We start from the raw sequence: 15633 nt of genomic DNA, 5'->3' as shown, positions 1-15633 counted from the left end.
CATTGAATATGAAATTCAAAATAAAATAATAATAGGGAAAAATTCGTTTCGATATTTGCTATTGTCTTTGTTATCAACAATTTGACTGAATCTTCAGGAAAAGTACAAAGTTTTATTATCCATTATTTATTCAAAATGATATTATTAGTACCAATCAAGGAACGAGTATAGACGCAACAAAGAAGAAAAAGATAGACCGAAAATATCGCGATTAGACGGAAAACTGCAGAAAATAATACAATAAATATAAGTATCATCACATAGGATCAACACAACGCTTGAAAATATCTCTTTATGTAATGTACATTCTGATGTTTAATGGATGTATTCCACGAGACTTTTCCTAGAGAAAAAAATCTAGTTGTTGATTATCAAATACAATTTTCACATTATCAGCTTGAAATTATATGCTTTGGCTTTTATTGGAGTACTAGCAAATATTAATGCTTCTACATTTCACATTCTTCAGTAAATATTCAGTTCAGGATTGATTTTTCTGATAAAAATATATAAATTCTTAAATAGTTCTCGAAGTAAATATTTAGCTTGAAATTTCACACTTCTGCATGATGTGTATGGATTTTCCGGTTGTGATTGAATACAGATTGTTATATTTGTGGCATCTTAATCGAAAAATTTAATGTTTAACTATATATAAATTTTTACAATTTGCAGTTGTACAATAACAAGCTACCACAAATTTCCATTTTGTAATTTTTTAAAGAAGTCCAAATTAACATGCTGAATGTTTGAAAGTAATATGTAAATTTAAAATGTTGTTATTTGGAATTGCGCTTAGGTTTTTCTGTACTTTCCACTTATTGAAATACTTTTCACAATCGCTTAAATTCATTTTTAGTATTCTAGTTTTGCACTTTGTCCGTTGCCTCTTGCTTATTTGAGATCAAGAAATTAAAATTTCATAGCTGGATTTAAAGAGAATCTAGTGTATATTTGACTAACTACTCCACCGCTATAAGTTCATTGAGATATTGCAGCATATTATAGTAAGAAACGTAAGAAACAAGTGTTTAATCTTCAACGAATAATTAGTAAAATTGCTTTAAAAATGCAAAATGTTGAGTAATTTTGTGGAGGACAAGCAATTTTTAAAGATAATTAATTAGTTGACAATTGTCATTGATTTAATCTTGATACAATGTAAACAGAAAAATAATGAAAATTATTATAAACGTAAAAATCCATAAAACTACACAATGTCAATTTACCTCTTATTTTTATCTAGTTCAACTAGCTCAAAGCGCATGAAAATGCGCTCCTCATCTAAATGACCCTGTAGATTTAGCCCAACAAAATGAACCTGAAATAGTAATGCAGTATATTTGAACGATACATACAGTATATTTAGTCATCAATATATAACTGGTAAATGTTTTGTGAAATGAAAAGCTCAAAAATGAGATAGTAAACGTTTTTTGTTGAATTTACAAAATCACAAGATGAGGAAGAAAAAACAAGGAATGTTTATCATTATATATACAAATCATATCAAAATCTGATAATTTCTCTTGCATTTTATAAATTCCACAAAATTTTCGAATTAGGGTTTGGCTTGTTTGGAAAAATTTGCATTAACGCTTTTAAATTTCACATTTCTTCATACATCTTGATTTGGGGTTTGATTTTCCAATAGTTTTCATGAAAAGTTGCTTCCTAGTGAATAGACTAAAAATTCTTTTGTCTTTTTTTTTGTTTCTGTTATCGACTATCGATGTTTCATTCAACTAGTTTGTTTTCTCCAAACTAAATGTTTAGCTTGAAATTTTACACTTTGCATGATGTAACTGGATTTTTTGAATAAAAATAAATACAAACTGTTATATTTGTGGCGTCCCAATTGAAAAACTAAAATTTGCAACTTCGACAGCTTTATATTATTCATTCCACTAAAAAATCAATCACAAATTTTCATTTTGTAATTATTACTGGAGTCCAAATTAACATGCACAATGTTCAATTCAGCTTGGTATCTAAAGTAATTCATAGAAAATATAAAATGGTGTTGACTGGTATTGGCGCTTAGAATTGATTAACAATTTAAAAAAATACTATTCACAATCTCTTTATGTATTTAAGGCATTCAATTTTGAAATAATTTCTTTACCTATAATTTTGAATATCCATGAATAATGCAACAAAAACAAAAAACTAGCTCTGACTCAAGGTATTGATAGAAGGTTTCAGAAACATAGGAGAAATAAATATAATTTGTATAAAGCAAAATACTTGGTCATATAGAAAAATTATCGGTTTGAATCTGTACATTAATCATTTGGCAATTAGGGAGGCTTAATTAAATAATAATTCTTTAAGCTTGAATTTTTGAAATATCGAAAACCATTGATAATTTGCTCCTATAGAAATACTACCCATCTAAGATATTTTAATAGTCTTCATGTGAAGAAAATCATACTGGTGAAAACAACTGTAGAACCTATACAAAAGATTATGATCCAATTATAAGTATTTTTAATTAAGTATTTATAATTATCAATATAAAATCGAATTTTTCATCAAATGTTCAATTAAAATAATATGACAATAGGCTCTGTGAGAAACGGAACATGCACTTGTTGCTTGAATTAGAAAACTTATTACTGCATTTGTAGAAGTAATCGGTATTGTATAAGTGTCGATGTACAAACTACAGAATCCCATATTATATTCACTCTAATGAAAACGATCATGTGTATCGAATGCAAATATATAGATTTCCTGTCTATGTAACCTCTTCTTGGTTCGTTGATAAATATTTTCTGTTTCATGATGAAAATATACGAAAACGGCGACTATATCATTGACCAATATGGAAAAGAATGATCAATGGAAGTAAAATTATTTCTTTAAGATGAATTAAATAATATGTTATTATTTTATTATTGATACATCAAAATGAGTAACCCTCAAACTAACTATTATTCATAAAATGATTTTTATATACATGATATTTGAATTCATCACTTAAAATATTTGATTACTTATTGAAGAAATTTATGTTTTGAATATACTTTTAAATATCTATTTTCCCCTTACATTTTTTTAGATGTTCATCTTTTTAATTCTTAGTGATGTTGTGACATTTGTATTTTCTTTTATTTCTCATATATAGCTTTAATATTCAAATTAAAATTTGGAGCGTAGTATCATTAAAAACAAAAGAAATTAATATTCCAAATTTTTTTTGTCTTTAGATCATTCAATGACTTGATAAAAAAAAGTTCATCGAGAGAGGTGCGGAAGTTTATATCCGCTGTATTTTCCGATCAATCCAATTAGGTCAGAATTATACTTCTGAAAGAAGAAAAAAAGGAAAGATTAGACCGAAAATATCGCGATTAGGCGGATTTAAGATATAACTTATATATATGTTACCTTTATAGTTTTCAAATATCATCAAGTATAGGACCAACACGACTCAACTATCTCTTGCCTTGATTCTTTCTGTCTTTGGATTATTTTGGATTTCAGCGAATATACTCTGTGATACTTCTCTCGAGAATATGATATCCAGTTGTTCATTGTGAAATTCCATCATTCTACTATTCTACAAAAAATAACTATTAACACATAGCACTAAAAAAATGTATACATTCAAAATTCTTTGTTTGCTCCTTATTAGTGTTATTTTGACCTTAACAAATTTTCTAATAAGAATATTTAATCAGGCATATTTCTCCAGAAATTTTTTCAACTTCAATTCAATTAAGTATATTATCAATTGAAAATATTTTCCCCTTGTTCTCTGCCCTTTTCAAAATTCTGTGTGATAGGTATTTGAGAAGGCTTCTGTCAATTTGAATCATCACATAATGTTCGAAAATATATGAGAATTGTGGATTTGAATTTTTGCACTTCTGTGATTTTTTGAATTTCTCCTAGTTTGATGTTTTCCTCTCAATGTTTGAGATAGGTGGGATATTTATCTATGTGAGTTAGTGTAAACAATTTTTTCATCTGCATGTTTCCATTCATTCGATTATAGGAGTGTATTTTAACAGTCATTTATTGGTCTGAATGGGAGAATGGTTTTAGTTTTTCTAGAACACTAGCCTTTTTGAGAATGGTTTTCAATTCTATTTTGTTGATATCCCTACACTATTCAGTACAAGGAATAAGTTGGCAACATACACGAGAAAAATAAAAACGAATCAAATTGCAATAAATTGAATTGAATATATTAGTTATTAGTACTTTTATTTTTTCATGAAAATTATTGAATTATCGATACAAGCTTGTTACGAAAAATCATGAAAAGATTTGTGAATTGAACAATTGAACTTTTTTACTTACAAAGATATGTGTTTACAGAATATGTTGAAATATTTGTTAATCTCCCAAAAGTATAGAAAAAATTGGAAAATATCGTCGACTTTTCACGTTTATGGTTAGTGGTGAAATTTTTATAGGTAATACAGTATTTTTTTAGATAATGAGAAAAGTTTTTGGATATTCCAAATGCGTTTGTTATTGAAACTGAATGAAAACATAATACGATACGCCGAAGTAGCGATGTTCGCAATGACATCTGAAACTCCGAAAAATAATACATTACAGTAAAGAACTGATACCCTCCAAGTACAGTCAAATGTAAAATGTTCCCAAAATAACTTGAAATTGAAAATTAAAGTATTCGTATATATGGTACCACACCAGGTTCAGTGTGAGAGTTCCGAATGATGATAAAATTCCCAAAATTGATATAAAAATTACGTTATTCATATGGTATCCACATGTGCAGTGTGATAATTCCGGAAAATGAAGAGATACAGTGAATGACTGATCCTCTCAATACAAGTAGATACAGACGAATGTTTTCTGAAAACTTAATCTATAATTTTCCAAGAACTGATTGAACAAGCAAGGTATTCCTTTGGTTTCCACAATGTTTATTGTGAGAGTCCCGAAAATGATGAGATACAAAAAATAACTGATTCCCGCAAGTATTGTCAAATTTTCTCCTGAAAACGCAATCTATAAATTTGCCATTATCGATTGAAAAATCAAGATCAAGGTATCCACTATGTTTAGCGTAAAAGCTCCGATAATAAGAAAATAAGAAATATAGTGAATAACTGATCCTGGCAAGTACAGTCAAATGTTTGTGAAAACTTTATAATTCTTCCAAAATTTATTGAAGATTCTAGGTATTCGTATGTTGTCCACTATGTTCAGTGTGAGAGTAATGAAAAATTATTCGCTACAGAAAAGAACTGATCCCTGCAAGTACAGACAAATTGATATGTATAAAAATCAAGGTTATCCTATGGTATCCACTATGTTTAGTGTGAAAAATGAAAAATGATGCCAGCAAGTAGGTACAGACAAATGGTTTCTTATCTCTTCATCGATATAATTCCCGAAAATAATAAAGAGCAAGATTTTCTTAAGGAATCCACTATTTCAAGTGTGATAGTCCCGAAAAATGATACACAATGCTGTAAAAATTGATCCCTGCAAGTACAGACAAATGGTTTCTTATAACTTCATCGATATAATTTCCAAAAATGATAAAAAGCAAGGTTTTCTTGAGGAATCCACTATTACAAAAAAATAATACAATACAGTATAAAAATGATCCTGCAAGTACAGACAAATGGTTTCTTACAACTTCATCGGTGAAATTCCTGAAATTGATATAATAATCAAGGTGATCCTATGGTATCCACTATGTGTAGTGTGATGGTCCCGAAAAATAATGCAGTGAAGTAACTGATTCCCGCAAGTACAGAAAAATGGTTGTTTATAAGTTTATAGGTAAAATTGACAAAAATTTATATAAAAATCAAGGTAATGCTATGGTATCCACTATGTTTAGTGTAATGGTCCCGAAAAATAATTAAATACATTATAGTAACTGATCCCCGTAAGAACAGACAAAAGGTTGTTTATATGTTCATCGGTGAAATTCACGAAATTGATATAGAAATCAAGGTAATCCTACGGTATCCACTATGTGTAGTGTGATGGTCCCGAAAAATAATGCAGTAAGGTAACTGATCCCCGCAAGTACAGACAAATGGTATTTTATAACTTCCTAGGTAAAATTCACGAAATTGTATAAAAAAAAAGGTAATCCTTTGGTATCCACTATGTGTAGTGTGATGGTTCCGAAAAATAATTAAATACAGTAAAAAACTGATCCCTGCAAGAACAAAAAAAAGTTTCTTAAAACTTCATCGGCGAAATTCACGAATTGATATAAAAATCGAAGTTATCCTTTGGAATCCACTATGTTTAGTGTGATGGTCCCGAAAAATAATACAGTGAAGTAACTGATCCCCGCAAGTACAGACAAATGGTTGTTTATAAGTTCATCAGTAAAATTCACGAAATTGATATAAAAATCAAGGTAATCCTATGGTATGGTATCCACTATGTGTAGTATGATGGTCCCGAAAAATAATTCAATACAGTAAAGAACTGATCCCTCAAAGAACAAAAAAATGGTTTCTTATAACTTTATCGACAAAATTCACGAAAATGATATATAAATAGAAGTAATCCCTTGGTATCCACTTGGTTTAGTATAATGGTCCCAAAAAATTATTCAATACAGTATAGTTACTGATCACCGCAAGTACAGACAAATGGTTGTTTGAAAGTTCATCGGTAAAATTCACGAAATTGGTACAAAAATCAAAATAATCATGTGGTATCCACTATGTTTAGTGTGATGGTCCCGAAAAATAATACAGTAAAGTAACTGATCCCCGCAAGTACAGACAAATGGTTGTTTATAAGTTCATCGGTAAAATTCACGAAATTGATATAAAAATCAAGGTAATCCTATGGTATGGTATCCACTATGTGTAGTGTGATGTCCCGAAAAATAATTCAATACAGTAAAGTACTGATCCCCGCAAGTACAGACAAATGGTTGTTTATAAGTTCATCGGTAAAATTCACGGAATTCAAATAAAAATCAAAGTTATCCTATGGTATCCACTATGTGTAGTGTGATGTCCCGAAAAATAATTCAATACAGTAAAGAACTGATCCCTTAAAGAACAAAAAAATGGTTTCTTATAACTTCATCGACGAAATTCACGAAATTGATATAAAAATCGAAGTAATCCCTTGATATCCACTATGTTTAGAGTTATGGTCCCGAAAAATAATACAGTAAAGTAACTGATCCCCGCAAGTACAGACAAATGGTTCGTCGGTAAAATTAACGAAATTGGTATAAAAATCAAGGTAATCCTATGGTATTCACTATGTTTAGTGTGATGGTCCCGAACAATAATACACTAAAGTAACTGATCCCCGCAAGGGCAGACAAATGGTTGTTTATGAATTCTTCGGTAAAATTCACGAAATTGGTATAAAAATCAAAATAATCCTGTGGTATCCACTATGTTTAGTGTGATGGTCCCGAAAAATAATGCAGTAGAGTAACTGATCCCCGCAAGTACAGACAAATGGTTGTTTATAAGTTCATCGGTAAAATTCACGAAATTGATTTAAAAATCATGGTAATCCTATGGTATCCACTATGTTCAGTGTAATAGTCCCGAAAAATAATACAGTAAAGTAACTGATCCCTGCAAGTCCAGACAAATGGTTTTTTATAACCTTATCGGTAAATTTCACGAAATTGATAAAAAAAATCAAGGTAATTCTATGGTATCCACTATGTTTAGTGTGATGGTCCTGTAAAATAATACAGTAAAGTAACTGATCCCCGCAAGGGCAGACAAATGGTTGCTTATAAGTTCATCGGTAAAATTCACAAATTTGATATAAAAATCATGGTAATCCTATGGTATCCACTATGTTGAGTGTGATGGTCCCGAAAAATAATACAGTAAAGTAACTGATCCCCGCAAGTACAGAGTAGTACAGACAAATGGTTTTCCATAAGTTCATCTGTAAATTTCACGAAATTGGTATAAAAATGAAGGTGATCCTATGGTATCCACTATGTTTAGTGTGATGGTCTCGAAAAATAATACAGTAAAGTAACTGATCCCCGCAAGTACGGACAAACGTTTATAAGTTCATCGGTAAAATTCACGAAATTGATATAAAAATCATGGTAATCCTATGGTATCCACTATGTGTAGTGTGATGGTCCTGAAAAATAATTCAATACAGTAAAGAACTGATCCCTTAAAGAACAAAAAAATGGTTTCTTATAACTTCATCGACGAAATTCACGAAATTGATATAAAAATCGAAGTAATCCCTTGATATCCACTATGTTTAGAGTGATGGTCCCGAAAAATAATACAGTAAAGTAACTGATCCCTGCAAGTCCAGACAAATGGTTTTTTATAACTTCATCGGTAAATTTCACGAAATTGATAAAAAAAAATCAAGGTAATTCTATGGTATCCACTATGTTCAGTGTGATGGTCCCGAAAAATAATACAGTAAAGTAACTGATCCCCGCAAGGGCAGATAATGGTTGTTTATAAGTTCTTCGGTAAAATTCACGAAATTGTATAAAAATCAAGGTAATCCTTTGGTATCCACTATGTGTAGTGTGATGGTCCCGAAAAATAATTAAATACAGTAAAAAACTGATCCCTGCAAGAACAAAAAAAAGTTTCTTAAAACTTAATCGGAGAAATTCACGAATTGATATAAAAATCGAAGTTATCCTTTGGTATCCACTATGTTTAGTGTGATGGTCCCGAAAAATAATATAGTGAAGTAACTGATCCCCGCAAGGGCAGACAAATGGTTGTTTATAAGTTTTCCGGTAATATTCACGAAATTGGTATAAAAATCAAGGTAATCCTATAGTCCACCATGTTTAGTGTGATGGTCCCGAAAAATAATACAGTAAAGTAACTGATCCCTGCAAGTAGAGACAAATGGTTGTTTATAAGTTCATCAGTAAAATTCACGAAATTGATATAAAAATCAAGGTAATCCTATGGTATCCACTATGTGTAGTATGATGGTCCCGAAAAATAATTCAATACAGTATAGTTACTGATCCCTGCAAATAAAGACAAATGATTGTTTGAAAGTTCATCGGTAAAATTCACGAAATTGGTACAAAAATCAAAATAATCATGTGGTATCCACTATGTTCAGTGTGATGGTCCCGAAAAATAATACAGTAAAGTAACTGATCCCCGCAAGTACAGACAAATGGTTGTTTATAAGTTCATCGGTAAAAATCACGAAATTGATATAAAAATCATGGTAATCCTATGGTATCCACTATGTGTAGTGTGATGGTCCTGAAAAATAATTCAATACAGTAAAGAACTGATCCCTTAAAGAACAAAAAAATGGTTTCTTATAACTTCATCGACGAAATTCACGAAATTGATATAAAAATCGAAGTAATCCCTTGATATCCACTATGTTTAGTGTGATGGTCCCGAAAAATAATACAGTAAAGTAACTGATCCCCGCAAGTACAGACAAATGGTTGTTTATAAGTTCTTCGGTAAAATTGACGAAATTGGTATAAAAATCAAAATAATCCTGTGGTATCCACTATGTTTAGTGTGATGGTCCCGAAAAATAATACAGTAAGGTAACTGATCCCCGCAAGTACAGACAAATGGTTTTTTATAAGTTCATCGGTAAAATTCACTAAATTGATATAAAAATCAAGGTTATCCCATGGTATCCACTATGTGTAGTGTGATGTCCGGAAAAATAATTCAATACAGTAAAGAACTGATCCCTTAAAGAACAAAAAAATGGTTTCTTATAACTTCATCGACGAAATTCACGAAATTGATATAAAAATCGAAGTAATCCCTTGATATCCACTATGTTTAGAGTTATGGTCCCGAAAAATAATACAGTAAAGTAACTGATCCCCGCAAGTACAGACAAATGGTTGTTTATAAGTTGATCGGTAAAATTCACGAAATTGGTATAAAAATCAAGGTTATCCCATGGTATCCACTATGTGTAGTGTGATGGTCCCGAAAAATAATTCAATACAGTAAAGAACTGATCCCCCAAAGAACAAAAAAAAATGGTTTCTTATAACTTCATCGACGAAATTCACGAAATTGATATAAAATTCGAAGTAATCCCATGATATCCACTATGTTTAGTGTGATGGTCCCGAAAAATAATACAGTAAAGTAACTGATCCCCGCAAGGACAGACAAATGGTTGTTTATAAGTTTATCGGTAAATTTCACGAAATTGATGAAAAAAATCAAGGTAATATTATGGTATCCATTATGTTTAGTGTGATGGTCCTGAAAAATAATAGAGTAAAGTAACTGATCCCCGCAAGTACAGACAAATGGTTGTTTATAAGTTGATCGGTAAAATTCACGGAATTGATATAAAATCAAGGTAATCCTATGGTATGCACTATGTTTAGTGTGATGGTCCTGAAAAATAATACAGTAAAGTAACTGATCCCTGGAAGTACAGACAAATGGTGTTTTATAAATTCTTCGGTAAAATTCACGAAATTGGTATAAAAATCAAAATAATCCTATGGTATCCAATATGTTTGGTGTGATGGTTCCGAAAAATAATACAGTAAAGTAACTGATCCCTGCAAGTACAGACAAATGGTTGTTTATAAGTTCATCGGTAGAACTCACGGAATTGAAATAAAAATCAAGGTAATCCTATGGTATCCACTATGTTTAGTGTGATGGTCCCGAAAAATAATACAGTAAAGTAACTGATCCCCGCAAGGGCAGACAAATGGTTGTTTATAAGTTCATCGGTAAAATTCACAAATTTGATATAAAAATCATGGTAATCCCATGGTATCCACTATGTTCAGTGTGATGGTCCCGAAAAATAATACAGTAAAGTAACTGATCCCCGCAAGTACAGAGTAGTACAGACAAATGGTTTTCCATAAGTTCATCGGTAAATTTCACGAAATTGGTATAAAAATGAAGGTAATCCTAAGGTATCCACTATGTTTAGTGTGATGGCCTCGAAAAATTATACAGTAAAGTAACTGATCCCTGCAAGTAGAGACAAATGGTTGTTTATAAGTTCATCAGTAAAATTCACGAAATTGATATAAAAATCAAGGTAATCCTATGGTATCCACTATGTGTAGTATGATGGTCCCGAAAAATAATTCAATACAATAGAGAACTGATCCCTCAAAGAACAAAAAAATGGTTTCTTATAACTTCATCGACGAAATTCACGAAAATGATATATAAATCGAAGTAATCCCTTGGTATCCACTTTGTTTAGTATGATTGTCCCAAAAAATAATTCAATACAGTATAGTTACTGATCCCCGCAAATACAGACAAATGGTTGTTTGAAAGTTCATCGGTAAAAATCACGAAATTGATATAAAAATCATGGTAATCCTATGGTATCCACTAAGTGTAGTGTGATGGTCCTGAAAAATAATTTAATACAGTAAAGAACTGATCCCTTAAAGAACAAAAAAATGGTTTCTTATAACTTCATCGACGAAATTCACGAAATTGATATAAAAATCGAAGTAATCCCTTGATATCCGCTATGTTTAGAGTGATGGTCCCGAAAAATAATACAGTAAAGTAACTGATCCCTGCAAGTCCAGACAAATGGTTTTTTATAACTTCATCGGTAAATTTCACGAAATTGATAAAAAAAATCAAGGTATTTCTGTGGTATCCACTATGTTTAGTGTGATGGTCCCGAAAAATAATACAGTAAAGTAACTGATCCCCGCAAGTACAGACAAATGGTTGTTTATAAGTTCATCGGTAAAATTCACTAAATTGATATAAAAATCAAGGTTATCCCATGGTATCCACTATGTGTAGTGTGATGGTCCCGAAAAATAATTCAATACAGTAGAGAACTGATCCCTCAAAGAACAAAAAAATGGTTTCTTATAACTTCATCGACGAAATTCACGAAAATGATATATAAATCGAAGTAATCCCTTGGTATCCACTTTGTTTAGTATGATGGTCCCAAAAAATAATTCAATACAGTATAGTTACTGATCCCCGCAAATACAGACAAATGGTTGTTTGAAAGTTCATCGGTAAAAATCACGAAATTGATATAAAAATCATGGTAATCCTATGGTATCCACTAAGTGTAGTGTGATGGTCCTGAAAAATAATTTAATACAGTAAAGAACTGATCCCTTAAAGAACAAAAAAATGGTTTCTTATAACTTCATCGACGAAATTCACGAAATTGATATAAAAATCGAAGTAATCCCTTGATATCCGCTATGTTTAGAGTGATGGTCCCGAAAAATAATACAGTAAAGTTACTGATCCCTGCAAGTCCAGACAAATGGTTTTTTATAACTTCATCGGTAAATTTCACGAAATTGATAAAAAAAATCAAGGTATTTCTATGGTATCCACTATGTTTAGTGTGATGGTCCCGAAAAATAATACAGTAAAGTAACTGATCCCCGCAAGTACAGACAAATGGTTGTTTATAAGTTCTTCGGTAAAATTGACGAAATTGGTATAAAAATCAAAATAATCCTGTGGTATCCACTATGTTTAGTGTGATGGTCCCGAAAAATAATACAGTAAAGTAACTGATCCCCGCAAGTACAGACAAATGGTTGTTTATAAGTTCATCGGTAAAATTCACTAAATTGATATAAAAATCAAGGTTATCCCATGGTATCCACTATGTGTAGTGTGATGTCCGGAAAAATAATTCAATACAGTAAAGAACTGATCCCTTAAAGAACAAAAAAATGGTTTCTTATAACTTCATCGACGAAATTCACGAAATTGATATAAAATCGAAGTAATCCCATGATATCCACTATGTTCAGTGTGATGGTCCCGAAAAATAATACAGTAAAGTAACTGATCCCCGCAAGGGCAGACAAATGGTTGTTTCTGAATTCTTCGGTAAAATTCACGAAATTGGTATAAAAATCAAAATAATCCTGTGGTATCCACTATGTTTAGTGTGATGGTCCCGAAAAATAATACAGTAGAGTAACTGATCCCCGCAAGTACAGACAAATGGTTGTTTATATGTTCATCGGTAAAATTCACTAAATTGATATAAAAATCGAAGTAATCCCTTGATATCCACTATGTTTAGAGTGATGGTCCCGAAAAATAATACAGTAAAGTAACTGATCCCTGCAAGTCCAGACAAATGGTTTTTTATAACTTCATCGGTAAATTTCACGAAATTGATAAAAAAAATCAAGGTAATTCTATGGTATCCACTATGTTTAGTGTGATGGTCCCGAAAAATAATACAGTAAAGTAACTGATCCCCGCAAGTGCAGACAAATGGTTGTTTATAAGTTCATCGGTAAAATTCACAAATTTGATATAAAAATCATGGTAATCCTATGGTATCCACTATGTTCAGTGTGATGGTCCCGAAAAATAATACAGTAAAGTAACTGATCCCCGCAAGTACAGACAAATGGTTTTCCATAAGTTCATCGGTAAATTTCACGAAATTGGTATAAAAATGAAGGTAATCCTATGGTATCCACTATGTTTAGTGTGATGGCCTCGAAAAATTATACAGTAAAGTAACTGATCCCCGCAAGTACAGACAAATGGTTGTTCATAAGTTCATCGGTAAAATTCACGAAATTGATATAAAAATCAAGGTAATCCTATGGTATCCACTATGTGTAGTGTGATGGTCCCGAAAAATAATTCAATACAGTAAAAAACTGATCCCCCAAAGAACAAAAAAATGGTTTCTTATAACTTCATCGACGAAATTCACGAAATTGATATAAAAATCGAAGAAATCCCATGATATCCACTATGTGTAGTGTGATGGTCCCGAAAAATAATTCAATACAGTAAAAAACTGATCCCCTAAAGAACAAAAAAAATGGTTTCTTATAACTTCATCGACGAAATTCACGAAATTGATACAAAAATCGAAGTAATCCCATGATATCCACTATGTTTAGTGTGATGGTACTGAAAAATAATACAGTAAAGTAACTGAGCCCCGCAAGTACAGACAAATGGTTGTTTATAAGTTCATCGGTAGAACTCACGGAATTGAAATAAAAATCAAGGTAATCTATGGTATCCACTATGTAGAGTGTGATGGTCCTGAAAAATAATACAGTAAAGTAACTGATCCCCGGAAGTACAGACAAATGGTGTTTTATAAGTTCTTCGGTAAAATTCACGAAATTGGTATAAAAATCCAAGTAATCCCTTGATATCCACTATGTTTAGTGTGATGGTCCTGAAACATAATACAGTAAAGTTACTGATCCCCGCAAGGACAGACAAATATTTGTTTATAAGTTCTTCGGTAAAATTCACGAAATTGGTATAAAAATCAAAGTTATCTTATGGTATCCACTATGTTTAGTGTGATGGTCCCGAAAAATAATACAGTAAAGTAACTGATCCCTGCAAGTACAGACAAATGGTTGTTTATAAGTTCATCGGTAAAACTCACGGAATTGAAATAAAAATCAAGGTAATCCTATGGTATCCACTATGTTTAGTGTGATGGTCCCGAAAAATAATTCAATACAGTAAAGAACTAATTCCTTCAAAAACAAAAAATTGGTTTCTTATTACTTCATCGACGAAATTCACGAAATTGATATAAAAATCGAAATAATCCTTTGATATCCGATATGTTTAGTGTGATGGTCCCGAAAAATAATTCAATACAGTAAAGAACTGATCACTTAGAGAACAAAAAAATGGTTTCTTATAACTTCATCGACGAAATTCACGAAATTGATATAAAAAACGAAGTAATCCCTTAATCTCCACTATATTTATTGTGCTGGTTCCGAAAAATAATAAAGTAAAGTAACTGATCCCTTCAAGTCCAGACAAATGGTTTCTTTTAACTTCATCGACGAAATTCACGTAATTGATATATAAATCCAAGTAATCCCTTGATATCCACTATGTTTAGTGTGATGCCCCCGAAAAATAATACAGTAAAGTAAGTGATCCCTGCAAGTACAGACAAATGGTTGTTTATAAGTTCAACGGTAAAACTCACGGAATTGAAATAAAAATCAAGGTAATCCTATGGTATCCACTATGTTCAGTGTGATGGTCCCGAAAAATAATTCAATACAGTAAAGAACTGATCCCTTCAAGAACAAAAAAAGGTTTCTTATAACTTCATCGACGAGATTCACGAAATTGATATAAAAATCGAAGTAATCCCTTGATATCCACTATGTTTAGTGTGATGGTCCCGAAAAATAATACAGTAAAGTCACTGATCCCAGCAAATCCAGACAAAAGGTTTTTTATAACTTCATTAGTAAAATTCACGGAATTGAAATAAAAATCAAGGTAATCCTATGGTATCCACTGTCTGTAGTGTGATGGTCCCGAAAAATAATTCAATACAGTAAAGAACTGATCCCTTCAAGAACAAAAAATGGTTTCTTATAAGTTCATCGACGAAATTCACGAAATTGATATAAAAATAGAAGTAATCTTTTGATATCCACTATGTTTAGTGTGATGGTCCCGAAAAATAATACAGTAAAGTCACTGATCCTGCAAATCCAAACAAATGGTTTTTTTATAACTTCATCAGTAGAATTCACGGAATTGAAATAAAAATCAAGGTAATCCTATGGTATCCACTATGTGTAGTGTGATGGTCCCGAAAAATAATTCAATACAGTAAAGAACTGATCCCTCAAAGAACAAAAAAATGGTTTCTTATAACTTCATCGACGAAATTCAC

The 15633-nt window shown here is 31.2% G+C and overlaps 1 long non-coding RNA gene across 1 annotated transcript; it reads left to right on the top strand.

Moving 5' to 3' along the window:
• Positions 1-6737: 6737 nt before the first annotated feature.
• On the top strand, positions 6738-7484 carry LOC123306743. Its single transcript, XR_006536952.1, has 2 exons — positions 6738-6801; positions 7219-7484. It is a non-coding gene; the product is annotated as an uncharacterized LOC123306743 (long non-coding RNA).
• Positions 7485-15633: the final 8149 nt, after the last annotated feature.

The sequence above is a fragment of the Coccinella septempunctata genome, chromosome 2 (genome assembly GCF_907165205.1).
Source record: "Coccinella septempunctata chromosome 2, icCocSept1.1, whole genome shotgun sequence".
NCBI lineage: Eukaryota > Metazoa > Arthropoda > Insecta > Coleoptera > Coccinellidae > Coccinella > Coccinella septempunctata.
The sequence above is the reverse complement of the archived record's forward strand: the minus strand, read 5'-3'. Positions and strand labels throughout refer to the sequence as shown.